Consider the following 11,993-nt stretch of genomic DNA (forward strand, 5'->3'; position numbering starts at 1 on the left):
GTTTTCTGCACAAAAGCGATTCTGCGAAGCAATGTGAACAGGCACAGAGAAGGTGCTAGCAGGGAATTCTCTGCCTGCCTTTCCCCAGTACTCTGCAAGCTCTCCAGGACAACAGCAAATCTGGGGCTCTGTGCTTTCTTTCGTTCTGAACAAGTGTTACTGTTTTCTGCACAAAAGCGATTCTGCGAAGCAATGTGAACAGGCACAGAGAAGGTGCTAGCAGGGAATTCTCTGCCTGCCTTTCCCCAGTGCTCTGCAAGCTCTCCAGGACAACAGCAAATCTGGGGCTCTGTGCTTTCTTTCGTTCTGAACAAGTGTGACTGTTTTCTGCACAGAAGCGATTCTGCAAAGCAATGTGAACAGGCACAGAGAAGGTGCTAGCAGGGAATTCTCTGCCTGCCTTTCCCCAGTGCTCTGCAAGCTCTCCAGGACAACAGCAAATCCGGGGCTCTGTGCTTTCTTTCGTTCTGAACAAGTGTGACTGTTTTCTGCACAAAAGCGATTCTGCGAAGCAATGTGAACAGGCACAGAGAAGGTGCTAGCAGGATATTCTATGCCTGCCTTTCCCCAGTGCTCTGCAAGCTCTCCAGGACAACAGCAAATCTGGGGCTCTGTGCTTTCTTTCGTTCTGAACAAGTGTTACTGTTTTCTGCACAAAAGCGATTATGCAAAGCAGTGTGAACACTTCTGCTTCCCAGGCACAGAGAAGGTGCTAGCAGGGAATTCTCTGCCTGCCTTTCCCCAGTGCTCTGCAAGCTCTCCAGGACAAGAGCAAATCCGGGGCTCTGTGCTTTCTTTCGTTCTGAACAAGTGTGACTGTTTTCTGCACAAAAGCGATTCTGCGAAGCAATGGGAACACTTCTGCTTCCCAGGCACAGAGAAGGTGCTAGCAGGGAATTCTCTGCCTGCCTTTCCCCAGTGCTCTGCAAGCTCTCCAGGACAACAGCAAATCTGGGGCTCTGTGCTTTCTTTCGTTCTGAACAAGTGTTAGTGTTTTCTGCACAAAAGCGATTCTGCGAAGCAATGTGAACAGGCACAGAGAAGGTGCTAGCAGGGAATTCTCTGCCTGCCTTTCCCCAGTGCTCTGCAAGCTCTCCAGGACAACAGCAAATCTGGGGCTCTGTGCTTTCTTTCGTTCTGAACAAGTGTTACTGTTTTCTGCACAAAAGCGATTCTGCCAAGCAATGTGAACAGGCACAGAGAAGGTGCTAGCAGGGAATTCTCTGCCTGCCTTTCCCCAGTGCTCTGCAAGCTCTCCAGGACAACATAAAATCTGGGGCTCTGTGCTTTCTTTCGTTCTGAACAAGTGTGACTGTTTTCTGCACAAAAGCGATTCTGCGAAGCAATGTGAACAGGCACAGAGAAGGTGCTAGCAGGGAATTCTCTGCCTGCCTTTCCCCAGTGCTCTGCAAGCTCTCCAGGACAACATAAAATCTGGGGCTCTGTGCTTTCTTTCGTTCTGAACAAGTGTTACTGTTTTCTGCACAAAAGCGATTCTGCGAAGCAATGTGAACAGGCACAGAGAAGGTGCTAGCAGGGAATTCTCTGCCTGCCTTTCCCCAGTGCTCTGCAAGCTCTCCAGGACAACGTAAAATCTGGAGACCTGTGCTTTCTTTCGTTCTGAACAAGTGTTACTGTTTTCTGCACAAAAGCGATTCTGCGAAGCAATGTGAACACTTCTGCTTCCCAGGCACAGAGAAGGTGCTAGCAGGGAATTCTCTGCCTGCCTTTCCCCAGTGCTCTGCAAGCTCTCCAGGACAACATAAAATCTGGGGCTCTGTGCTTTGTTTCGTTCTGAACAAGTGTTACTGTTTTCTGCACAAAAGCGATTCTGCGAAGCAATGTGAACAGGCACAGAGAAGGTGCTAGCAGGGAATTCTCTGCCTGCCTTTCCCCAGTGCTCTGCAAGCTCTCCAGGACCACATAAAATCTGGGGCTCTGTGCTTTCTTTCGTTCTGAACAAGTGTGACTGTTTTCTGCACAAAAGCGATTCTGCGAAGCAATGTGAACAGGCACAGAGAAGGTGCTAGCAGGGAATTCTCTGCCTGCCTTTCCCCAGTGCTCTGCAAGCTCTCCAGGACAACAGCAAATCTGGGGCTCTGTGCTTTCTTTCGTTCTGAACAAGTGTGACTGTTTTCTGCACAGAAGCGATTCTGCAAAGCAGTGTGAACACTTCTGCTTCCCAGGCACAGAGAAGGTGCTAGCAGGGAATTCTCTGCCTGCCTTTCCCCAGTGCTCTGCAAGCTCTCCAGGACAACATAAAATCTGGGGCTCATGTTTTCTTTCGTTCTGAACAAGTGTTACTGTTTTCTGCACAAAAGCGATTCTGCGAAGCAATGTGAACAGGCACAGAGAAGGTGCTAGCAGGGAATTCTCTGCCTGCCTTTCCCCAGTGCTCTGCAAGCTCTCCAGGACAACATAAAATCTGGGGCTCTGTGCTTTCTTTCATTCTGAACAAGTGTGACTGTTTTCTGCACAAAAGCGATTCTGCGAAGCAATGTGAACAGGCACAGAGAAGGTGCTAGCAGGATATTCTATGCCTGCCTTTCCCCAGTGCTCTGCAAGCTCTCCAGGACAACAGCAAATCTGGGGCTCTGTGCTTTCTTTCGTTCTGAACAAGTGTTACTGTTTTCTGCACAGAAGCGATTCTGCAAAGCAATGTGAACAGGCACAGAGAAGGTGCTAGCAGGGAATTCTCTGCCTGCCTTTCCCCAGTGCTCTGCAAGCTCTCCAGGACAACAGCAAATCTGGGGCTCTGTGCTTTCTTTCGTTCTGAACAAGTGTTAGTGTTTTCTGCACAAAAGTGATTCTGCGAAGCAATGTGAACACTTCTGCTTCCCAGGCACAGAGAAGGTGCTAGCAGGGAATTCTCTGCCTGCCTTTCCCCAGTGCTCTGCAAGCTCTCCAGGACAAGAGCAAATCCGGGGCTCTGTGCTTTCTTTCGTTCTGAACAAGTGTTAGTGTTTTCTGCACAAAAGCGATTCTGCGAAGCAATGTGAACACTTCTGCTTCCCAGGCACAGAGAAGGTGCTAGCAGGGAATTCTCTGCCTGCCTTTCCCCAGTGCTCTGCAAGCTCTCCAGGACAACATAAAATCTGGGGCTCTGTGCTTTCTTTCGTTCTGAACAAGTGTTACTGTTTTCTGCACAGAAGCGATTCTGCAAAGCAATGTGAACAGGCACAGAGAAGGTGCTAGCAGGGAATTCTCTGCCTGCCTTTCCCCAGTGCTCTGCAAGCTCTCCAGGACAACAGCAAATCTGGAGACCTGTGCTTTCTTTCGTTCTGAACAAGTGTTAGTGTTTTCTGCACAAAAGCGATTCTGCGAAGCAATGTGAACACTTCTGCTTCCCAGGCACAGAGAAGGTGCTAGCAGGGAATTCTCTGCCTGCCTTTCCCCAGTGCTCTGCAAGCTCTCCAGGACAACATAAAATCTGGGGCTCTGTGCTTTGTTTCGTTCTGAACAAGTGTTACTGTTTTCTGCACAAAAGCGATTCTGCGAAGCAATGTGAACAGGCACAGAGAAGGTGCTAGCAGGGAATTCTCTGCCTGCCTTTCCCTAGTGCTCTGCAAGTTCTCCAGGACAAGAGCAAATCCGGGGCTCTGTGCTTTCTTTCGTTCTGAACAAGTGTTACTGTTTTCTGCACAAAAGCGATTCTGCGAAGCAATGTGAACAGGCACAGAGAAGGTGCTAGCAGGGAATTCTCTGCCTGCCTTTCCCCAGTACTCTGCAAGCTCTCCAGGACAACAGCAAATCTGGGGCTCTGTGCTTTCTTTCGTTCTGAACAAGTGTTACTGTTTTCTGCACAAAAGCGATTCTGCGAAGCAATGTGAACAGGCACAGAGAAGGTGCTAGCAGGGAATTCTCTGCCTGCCTTTCCCCAGTGCTCTGCAAGCTCTCCAGGACAACAGCAAATCTGGGGCTCTGTGCTTTCTTTCGTTCTGAAGAAGTGTGACTGTTTTCTGCACAGAAGCGATTCTGCAAAGCAATGTGAACAGGCACAGAGAAGGTGCTAGCAGGGAATTCTCTGCCTGCCTTTCCCCAGTGCTCTGCAAGCTCTCCAGGACCACATAAAATCTGGGGCTCTGTGCTTTCTTTCGTTCTGAACAAGTGTGACTGTTTTCTGCACAAAAGCGATTCTGCGAAGCAATGTGAACAGGCACAGAGAAGGTGCTAGCAGGATATTCTATGCCTGCCTTTCCCCAGTGCTCTGCAAGCTCTCCAGGACAACAGCAAATCTGGGGCTCTGTGCTTTCTTTCGTTCTGAACAAGTGTTACTGTTTTCTGCACAGAAGCGATTCTGCAAAGCAATGTGAACAGGCACAGAGAAGGTGCTAGCAGGGAATTCTCTGCCTGCCTTTCCCCAGTGCTCTGCAAGCTCTCCAGGACAACAGCAAATCTGGGGCTCTGTGCTTTCTTTCGTTCTGAACAAGTGTTACTGTTTTCTGCACAAAAGCGATTCTGCAAAGCAGTGTGAACACTTCTGCTTCCCAGGCACAGAGAAGGTGCTAGCAGGGAATTCTCTGCCTGCCTTTCCCCAGTGCTCTGCAAGCTCTCCAGGACAACATAAAATCTGGGGCTCTGTGCTTTCTTTCGTTCTGAACAAGTGTGACTGTTTTCTGCACAAAAGCGATTCTGCGAAGCAATGGGAACACTTCTGCTTCCCAGGCACAGAGAAGGTGCTAGCAGGGAATTCTCTGCCTGCCTTTCCCCAGTACTCTGCAAGCTCTCCAGGACAACAGCAAATCTGGGGCTCTGTGCTTTCTTTCGTTCTGAACAAGTGTTAGTGTTTTCTGCACAAAAGCGATTCTGCGAAGCAATGTGAACAGGCACAGAGAAGGTGCTAGCAGGGAATTCTCTGCCTGCCTTTCCCCAGTGCTCTGCAAGCTCTCCAGGACAACAGCAAATCTGGGGCTCTGTGCTTTCTTTCGTTCTGAACAAGTGTTACTGTTTTCTGCACAAAAGCGATTCTGCCAAGCAATGTGAACAGGCACAGAGAAGGTGCTAGCAGGGAATTCTCTGCCTGCCTTTCCCCAGTGCTCTGCAAGCTCTCCAGGACAACATAAAATCTGGGTCTCTGTGCTTTCTTTCGTTCTGAACAAGTGTGACTGTTTTCTGCACAAAAGCGATTCTGCGAAGCAATGTGAACAGGCACAGAGAAGGTGCTAGCAGGGAATTCTCTGCCTGCCTTTCCCCAGTGCTCTGCAAGCTCTCCAGGACAACATAAAATCTGGGGCTCTGTGCTTTCTTTCGTTCTGAACAAGTGTTACTGTTTTCTGCACAAAAGCGATTCTGCGAAGCAATGTGAACAGGCACAGAGAAGGTGCTAGCAGGGAATTCTCTGCCTGCCTTTCCCCAGTGCTCTGCAAGCTCTCCAGGACAACGTAAAATCTGGAGACCTGTGCTTTCTTTCGTTCTGAACAAGTGTTACTGTTTTCTGCACAAAAGCGATTCTGCGAAGCAATGTGAACACTTCTGCTTCCCAGGCACAGAGAAGGTGCTAGCAGGGAATTCTCTGCCTGCCTTTCCCCAGTGCTCTGCAAGCTCTCCAGGACAAGAGCAAATCCGGGGCTCTGTGCTTTCTTTCGTTCTGAACAAGTGTTACTGTTTTCTGCACAAAAGCGATTCTGCAAAGCAGTGTGAACACTTCTGCTTCCCAGGCACAGAGAAGGTGCTAGCAGGGAATTCTCTGCCTGCCTTTCCCCAGTGCTCTGCAAGCTCTCCAGGACAACATAAAATCTGGGGCTCTGTGCTTTCTTTCATTCTGAACAAGTGTGACTGTTTTCTGCACAAAAGCGATTCTGCGAAGCAATGTGAACAGGCACAGAGAAGGTGCTAGCAGGATATTCTATGCCTGCCTTTCCCCAGTGCTCTGCAAGCTCTCCAGGACAACAGCAAATCTGGGGCTCTGTGCTTTCTTTCGTTCTGAACAAGTGTTACTGTTTTCTGCACAGAAGCGATTCTGCAAAGCAATGTGAACAGGCACAGAGAAGGTGCTAGCAGGGAATTCTCTGCCTGCCTTTCCCCAGTGCTCTGCAAGCTCTCCAGGACAACAGCAAATCTGGGGCTCTGTGCTTTCTTTCGTTCTGAACAAGTGTTAGTGTTTTCTGCACAAAAGTGATTCTGCGAAGCAATGTGAACACTTCTGCTTCCCAGGCACAGAGAAGGTGCTAGCAGGGAATTCTCTGCCTGCCTTTCCCCAGTGCTCTGCAAGCTCTCCAGGACAAGAGCAAATCCGGGGCTCTGTGCTTTCTTTCGTTCTGAACAAGTGTTAGTGTTTTCTGCACAAAAGCGATTCTGCGAAGCAATGTGAACACTTCTGCTTCCCAGGCACAGAGAAGGTGCTAGCAGGGAATTCTCTGCCTGCCTTTCCCCAGTGCTCTGCAAGCTCTCCAGGACAACATAAAATCTGGGGCTCTGTGCTTTGTTTCGTTCTGAACAAGTGTTACTGTTTTCTGCACAAAAGCGATTCTGCGAAGCAATGTGAACAGGCACAGAGAAGGTGCTAGCAGGGAATTCTCTGCCTGCCTTTCCCCAGTGCTCTGCAAGCTCTCCAGGACAAGAGCAAATCCGGGGCTCTGTGCTTTCTTTCGTTCTGAACAAGTGTGACTGTTTTCTGTACAAAAGCGATTCTGTGAAGCAATGTGAACACTTCTGCTTCCCAGGCACAGAGAAGGTGCTAGCAGGGAATTCTCTGCCTGCCTTTCCCCAGTACTCTGCAAGCTCTCCAGGACAACAGCAAATCTGGGGCTCTGTGCTTTCTTTCGTTCTGAACAAGTGTTACTGTTTTCTGCACAAAAGCGATTCTGCGAAGCAATGTGAACAGGCACAGAGAAGGTGCTAGCAGGGAATTCTCTGCCTGCCTTTCCCCAGTGCTCTGCAAGCTCTCCAGGACAACATAAAATCTGGGGCTCTGTGCTTTCTTTCGTTCTGAACGAGTGTTACTGTTTTCTGCACAAAAGCGATTCTGCGAAGCAATGTGAACAGGCACAGAGAAGGTGCTAGCAGGGAATTCTCTGCCTGCCTTTCCCCAGTGCTCTGCAAGCTCTCCAGGACAAGAGCAAATCCGGGGCTCTGTGCTTTCTTTCGTTCTGAACAAGTGTGACTGTTTTCTGCACAAAAGCGATTCTGCGAAGCAATGTGAACACTTCTGCTTCCCAGGCACAGAGAAGGTGCTAGCAGGGAATTCTCTGCCTGCCTTTCCCCAGTGCTCTGCAAGCTCTCCAGGACAACATAAAATCTGGGGCTCTGTGCTTTGTTTCGTTCTGAACAAGTGTTACTGTTTTCTGCACAAAAGCGATTCTGCGAAGCAATGTGAACAGGCACAGAGAAGGTGCTAGCAGGGAATTCTCTGCCTGCCTTTCCCCAGTGCTCTGCAAGCTCTCCAGGACAAGAGCAAATCCGGGGCTCTGTGCTTTCTTTCGTTCTGAACAAGTGTGACTGTTTTCTGTACAAAAGCGATTCTGTGAAGCAATGTGAACACTTCTGCTTCCCAGGCACAGAGAAGGTGCTAGCAGGGAATTCTCTGCCTGCCTTTCCCCAGTACTCTGCAAGCTCTCCAGGACAACAGCAAATCTGGGGCTCTGTGCTTTCTTTCGTTCTGAACAAGTGTTACTGTTTTCTGCACAAAAGCGATTCTGCGAAGCAATGTGAACAGGCACAGAGAAGGTGCTAGCAGGGAATTCTCTGCCTGCCTTTCCCCAGTGCTCTGCAAGCTCTCCAGGACAACATAAAATCTGGGGCTCTGTGCTTTCTTTCGTTCTGAACGAGTGTTACTGTTTTCTGCACAAAAGCGATTCTGCGAAGCAATGTGAACAGGCACAGAGAAGGTGCTAGCAGGGAATTCTCTGCCTGCCTTTCCCCAGTGCTCTGCAAGCTCTCCAGGACAAGAGCAAATCCGGGGCTCTGTGCTTTCTTTCGTTCTGAACAAGTGTGACTGTTTTCTGCACAAAAGCGATTCTGCGAAGCAATGTGAACACTTCTGCTTCCCAGGCACAGAGAAGGTGCTAGCAGGGAATTCTCTGCCTGCCTTTCCCCAGTGCTCTGCAAGCTCTCCAGGACAACAGCAAATCTGGGGCTCTGTGCTTTCTTTCGTTCTGAACAAGTGTGACTGTTTTCTGCACAGAAGCGATTCTGCAAAGCAATGTGAACAGGCACAGAGAAGGTGCTAGCAGGGAATTCTCTGCCTGCCTTTCCCCAGTGCTCTGCAAGCTCTCCAGGACCACATAAAATCTGGGGCTCTGTGCTTTCTTTCGTTCTGAACAAGTGTGACTGTTTTCTGCACAAAAGCGATTCTGCGAAGCAATGTGAACAGGCACAGAAAAGGTGCTAGCAGGGAATTCTCTGCCTGCCTTTCCCCAGTGCTCTGCAAGCTCTCCAGGACAACATAAAATCTGGGGCTCTGTGCTTTCTTTCGTTCTGAACAAGTGTTACTGTTTTCTGCACAAAAGCGATTCTGCAAAGCAGTGTGAACACTTCTGCTTCCCAGGCACAGAGAAGGTGCTAGCAGGGAATTCTCTGCCTGCCTTTCCCCAGTGCTCTGCAAGCTCTCCAGGACAAGAGCAAATCCGGGGCTCTGTGCTTTCTTTCGTTCTGAACAAGTGTGACTGTTTTCTGCACAAAAGCGATTCTGCGAAGCAATGGGAACACTTCTGCTTCCCAGGCACAGAGAAGGTGCTAGCAGGGAATTCTCTGCCTGCCTTTCCCCAGTACTCTGCAAGCTCTCCAGGACAACAGCAAATCTGGGGCTCTGTGCTTTCTTTCGTTCTGAACAAGTGTTAGTGTTTTCTGCACAAAAGCGATTCTGCGAAGCAATGTGAACAGGCACAGAGAAGGTGCTAGCAGGGAATTCTCTGCCTGCCTTTCCCCAGTGCTCTGCAAGGTCTCCAGGACAACAGCAAATCTGGGGCTCTGTGCTTTCTTTCGTTCTGAACAAGTGTTACTGTTTTCTGCACAAAAGCGATTCTGCAAAGCAATGTGAACAGGCACAGAGAAGGTGCTAGCAGGGAATTCTCTGCCTGCCTTTCCCCAGTGCTCTGCAAGCTCTCCAGGACAACATAAAATCTGGGGCTCTGTGCTTTCTTTCGTTCTGAACAAGTGTGACTGTTTTCTGCACAAAAGCGATTCTGCGAAGCAATGTGAACAGGCACAGAGAAGGTGCTAGCAGGGAATTCTCTGCCTGCCTTTCCCCAGTGCTCTGCAAGCTCTCCAGGACAACAGCAAATCTGGGGCTCTGTGCTTTCTTTCGTTCTGAACAAGTGTTACTGTTTTCTGCACAAAAGCGATTCTGCGAAGCAATGTGAACAGGCACAGAGAAGGTGCTAGCAGGGAATTCTCTGCCTGCCTTTCCCCAGTGCTCTGCAAGCTCTCCAGGACAACAGCAAATCTGGGGCTCTGTGCTTTCTTTCGTTCTGAACAAGTGTTAGTGTTTTCTGCACAAAAGCGATTCTGCGAAGCAATGTGAACACTTCTGCTTCCCAGGCACAGAGAAGGTGCTAGCAGGGAATTCTCTGCCTGCCTTTCCCCAGTGCTCTGCAAGCTCTCCAGGACAAGAGCAAATCCGGGGCTCTGTGCTTTCTTTCGTTCTGAACAAGTGTTACTGTTTTCTGTACAAAAGCGATTCTGCGAAGCAATGTGAACACTTCTGCTTCCCAGGCACAGAGAAGGTGCTAGCAGGGAATTCTCTGCCTGCCTTTCCCCAGTACTCTGCAAGCTCTCCAGGACAACAGCAAATCTGGGGCTCTGTGCTTTCTTTCGTTCTGAACAAGTGTTACTGTTTTCTGCACAAAAGCGATTCTGCGAAGCAATGTGAACAGGCACAGAGAAGGTGCTAGCAGGGAATTCTCTGCCTGCCTTTCCCCAGTGCTCTGCAAGCTCTCCAGGACAACATAAAATCTGGGGCTCTGTGCTTTCTTTCGTTCTGAACGAGTGTTACTGTTTTCTGCACAAAAGCGATTCTGCGAAGCAATGTGAACAGGCACAGAGAAGGTGCTAGCAGGGAATTCTCTGCCTGCCTTTCCCCAGTGCTCTGCAAGCTCTCCAGGACAACAGCAAATCTGGGGCTCTGTGCTTTCTTTCGTTCTGAACAAGTGTGACTGTTTTCTGCACAGAAGCGATTCTGCAAAGCAATGTGAACAGGCACAGAAAAGGTGCTAGCAGGGAATTCTCTGCCTGCCTTTCCCCAGTGCTCTGCAAGCTCTCCAGGACAACAGCAAATCTGGGGCTCTGTGCTTTCTTTCGTTCTGAACAAGTGTTACTGTTTTCTGCACAAAAGCGATTCTGCAAAGCAGTGTGAACACTTCTGCTTCCCAGGCACAGAGAAGGTGCTAGCAGGGAATTCTCTGCCTGCCTTTCCCCAGTGCTCTGCAAGCTCTCCAGGACAAGAGCAAATCCGGGGCTCTGTGCTTTCTTTCGTTCTGAACAAGTGTGACTGTTTTCTGCACAAAAGCGATTCTGCGAAGCAATGGGAACACTTCTGCTTCCCAGGCACAGAGAAGGTGCTAGCAGGGAATTCTCTGCCTGCCTTTCCCCAGTACTCTGCAAGCTCTCCAGGACAACAGCAAATCTGGGGCTCTGTGCTTTCTTTCGTTCTGAACAAGTGTTAGTGTTTTCTGCACAAAAGCGATTCTGCGAAGCAATGTGAACAGGCACAGAGAAGGTGCTAGCAGGGAATTCTCTGCCTGCCTTTCCCCAGTGCTCTGCAAGCTCTCCAGGACAACAGCAAATCTGGGGCTCTGTGCTTTCTTTCGTTCTGAACAAGTGTTACTGTTTTCTGCACAAAAGCGATTCTGCGAAGCAATGTGAACAGGCACAGAGAAGGTGCTAGCAGGGAATTCTCTGCCTGCCTTTCCCCAGTGCTCTGCAAGCTCTCCAGGACAACATAAAATCTGGGGCTCTGTGCTTTCTTTCGTTCTGAACAAGTGTTACTGTTTTCTGCACAAAAGCGATTCTGCGAAGCAATGTGAACAGGCACAGAGAAGGTGCTAGCAGGGAATTCTCTGCCTGCCTTTCCCCAGTGCTCTGCAAGCTCTCCAGGACAACGTAAAATCTGGAGACCTGTGCTTTCTTTCCTTCTGAACAAGTGTTACTGTTTTCTGCACAAAAGCGATTCTGCGAAGCAATGTGAACACTTCTGCTTCCCAGGCACAGAGAAGGTGCTAGCAGGGAATTCTCTGCCTGCCTTTCCCCAGTGCTCTGCAAGCTCTCCAGGACAAGAGCAAATCCGGGGCTCTGTGCTTTCTTTCGTTCTGAACAAGTGTGACTGTTTTCTGCACAAAAGCGATTCTGCGAAGCAATGTGAACACTTCTGCTTCCCAGGCACAGAGAAGGTGCTAGCAGGGAATTCTCTGCCTGCCTTTCCCCAGTGCTCTGCAAGCTCTCCAGGACAACAGCAAATCTGGGGCTCTGTGCTTTCTTTCGTTCTGAACAAGTGTGACTGTTTTCTGCACAAAAGCGATTCTGCAAAGCAATGTGAACAGGCACAGAGAAGGTGCTAGGAGGGAATTCTCTGCCTGCCTTTCCCCAGTGCTCTGCAAGCTCTCCAGGACAAGAGCAACTCCGGGGCTCTGTGCTTTCTTTCGTTCTTAAAAAGTGTTACTGTTTTCTGCACAAAAGCGATTCTGCGAAGCAATGTGAACACTTCTGCTTCCCAGGCACAGAGAAGGTGCTAGCAGGGAATTCTCTGCCTGCCTTTCCCCAGTGCTCTGCAAGCTCTCCAGGACAACATAAAATCTGGAGACCTGTGCTTTCTTTCGTTCTGAACAAGTGTTAGTGTTTTCTGCACAAAAGCGATTCTGCGAAGCAATGTGAACACTTCTGCTTCCCAGGCACAGAGAAGGTGCTAGCAGGGAATTCTCTGCCTGCCTTTCCCCAGTGCTCTGCAAGCTCTCCAGGACAACATAAAATCTGGGGCTCTGTGCTTTCTTTCGTTCTGAACAATTGTGACTGTTTTCTGCACAAAAGTGATTCTGCGAAGCAATGTGAACAGGCACAGAGAA

This window comes from Strix uralensis, chromosome 23 (genome assembly GCF_047716275.1).
Source record: "Strix uralensis isolate ZFMK-TIS-50842 chromosome 23, bStrUra1, whole genome shotgun sequence".
Taxonomy (NCBI): Eukaryota; Metazoa; Chordata; class Aves; order Strigiformes; family Strigidae; genus Strix; species Strix uralensis.